Here is a 2,598-nt window from a genome sequence, read left to right on the forward strand (position 1 = left end):
CATTGGTCTCAACATTCATTCCCTTTCTTTATGAAATAGAAAACTAACTTTTGCTTTGAGAAAACTGTTCTTCTATCCATTACAATCTTATGGTATGTGATTTTGTGCTAGACCAGTCATGCATTTGAAAACACTGGAGTTGATTCATGCCCTGACCCCCAAAAAACTATGTGTTTCTGCTGTAGTTACTCTAGTTCCTATCCTTTTAAAGCTTGGTTCTTCACCTCTCTTTCTGCTGCTTAAACTCTGAAAAAACATTTTCTTAGGCAGAACAATTGATTTGAACCAGCTTAATTCTAGTTAATTCTGTTGAATTCCATTAAATTCTATTAAATAAGTTTAATTCTAGCTGATTCCGATGAAGTAGAATCAATTTCTGTTGCTTACAACCAAGAATCTTAACAGATCATTTTGATTGATTGATTGATTGATTGATTGATTGATTTAGAAAAAGAGAGACAATGAGAGAGAGTGGGCACAAGCCGGGGTGGGGGTGGGGGGAGAGATGGAGGGATAGAGAGAGAGAGAGAAGAATCTCAAGCAGGCTCCCTGCTCAGTGCAGAGCCTGACATGGGGCGCAATCTCACGACCCTGGGATCATGACCTGAAAAGTCAAGAGTTGGATGCTCAACCGAATAAGCCACCCAGGCGCCCCTGTTTATTTATTATAATCACCATTTTTAAGGGTTTTTTTTAATTCCAGTTAACAATGAGTGTAATATTAGTTTCATGTGTACAAATAGTGACTCAACAATTCCATACAACACCCAGAGCTCATCACAGCAAGTATACTCCTTAATCCCCATTACCTATTTAGCCCATCCACCCACCCATCTCCTCTCTGGTAACCATCAGTTTGTTCTTTATAGTTAAGAGTCTGGTTCTTTGTTTACCTCCCACTCTCTTTTTTTTTCTCTTTGTTCACTTGTTTTGTTTCTTAAATTCCACATATGAGTGAAATCATACGGTATTTGTCATTCTCTAACTGACTTATTTTGTTTAGCATGATACTCTCTAGCACCATCCAGGTTGTTCCACTATGTATATATATGCCACATCTTCTTTTTTTTAAATATGTAATGCTTGATGAATTTACGTGTCATCCTTGCATAGGGGCCATGCTAATCTTCTCTGTATTGTTCCAATTTTAGTATATGTGTGGCCAAAATGAGCACTGTTACATTTTCTTTTTTTTTTAATGAAATTTATTGACAAATTGGTTTCCATACAACACCCAGTGCTCATCCCAAAAGGTGCCCTCCTCAATACCCATCACCCACCCTCTCCTCCCTCCCACCCCCCATCAACCCTCAGTTTGTTCTCAGTTTTTAACAGTCTCTTATGCTTTGGCTCTCTCCCATTCTAACCTCTTTTTTTTTTTTTTCCTTCCCCTCCCCCATGGGTTCCTGTTAAGTTTCTCAGGATCCACATAAGAGTGAAACCATATGGTATCTGTCTTTCTCTGTATGGCTTATTTCACTTAGCATCACACTCTCCAGTTCCATCCACGTTGCTACAAAAGGCCATATTTCATTTTTTCTCATTGCCACGTAATATTCCATTGTGTATATAAACCACAATTTCTTTATCCATTCATCAGTTGATGGACATTTAGGCTCTTTCCATAATTTGGCTATTGTTGAGAGTGCTGCTATGAACATTGGGGTACAAGTGGCCCTATGCATCAGTACTCCTGTATCCCTTGGATAAATTCCTAGCAGTGCTATTGCTGGGTCATAGGGTAGGTCTATTTTTAATTTTCTGAGGAACCTCCACACTGCTTTCCAGAGCGGCTGCACCAATTTGCATTCCCACCAACAGTGCAAGAGGGTTCCCGTTTCTCCACATCCTCGCCTGCATCTATAGTCTCCTGATTTGTTCATTTTGGCCACTCTGACTGGCGTGAGGTGATACCTGAGTGTGGTTTTGATTTGTATTTCCCTGATAAGGAGCGACGCTGAACATCTTTTCATGTGCCTGTTGGCTATCCGGATGTCTTCTTTAGAGAAGTGTCTATTCATGTTTTCTGCCCATTTCTTCACTGGGTTATTTGTTTTTTGGGTGTGGAGTTTGGTGAGCTCTTTATAGATTTTGGATACTAGCCCTTTGTCCGATATGTCATTTGCGAATATCTTTTCCCATTCCGTTGGTTGCCTTTTAGTTTTGTTGGTTGTTTCCTTTGCTGTGCAGAAGCTTTTTATCTTCATAAGGTCCCAGTAATTCACTTTTGCTTTGAATTCCCTTGCCTTTGGGGATGTGTCGAGTAAGAGATTGCTACGGCTGAGGTCAGAGAGGTCTTTTCCTGCTTTCTCCTCTAAGGTTTTGATGGTTTCCTGTCTCACATTTAGGTCCTTTATCCATTTTGAGTTTATTTTTGTGAATGGTGTGAGAAAGTGGTCTAGTTTCAACCTTCTGCATGTTGCTGTCCAGTTCTCCCAGCACCATTTGTTAAGGAGGCTGTCTTTTTTCCATTGGATGTTCTTTCCTGCTTTGTCAAAGATGAGTTGGCCATACGTTTGTGGGTCTAGTTCTGGGGTTTCTATTCTATTCCATTGGTCTATGTGTCTGTTTTTGTGCCAACACCATGCTGTCTTGATG

The 2,598-nt window shown here is 40.1% G+C and overlaps 1 non-coding gene across 1 annotated transcript; it reads right to left on the reverse strand.

Moving 5' to 3' along the window:
• Window positions 1–1,068: 1,068 nt before the first annotated feature.
• On the reverse strand, window positions 1,069–1,175 carry LOC122492443. The gene has a single exon (XR_006299630.1). It is a non-coding gene; the product is annotated as a U6 spliceosomal RNA (small nuclear RNA).
• Between the last annotated feature and the right edge of the window lie 1,423 nt (window positions 1,176–2,598).

The sequence above is a fragment of the Prionailurus bengalensis genome, chromosome C2 (assembly GCF_016509475.1).
Source record: "Prionailurus bengalensis isolate Pbe53 chromosome C2, Fcat_Pben_1.1_paternal_pri, whole genome shotgun sequence".
Taxonomy (NCBI): domain Eukaryota; kingdom Metazoa; phylum Chordata; class Mammalia; order Carnivora; family Felidae; genus Prionailurus; species Prionailurus bengalensis.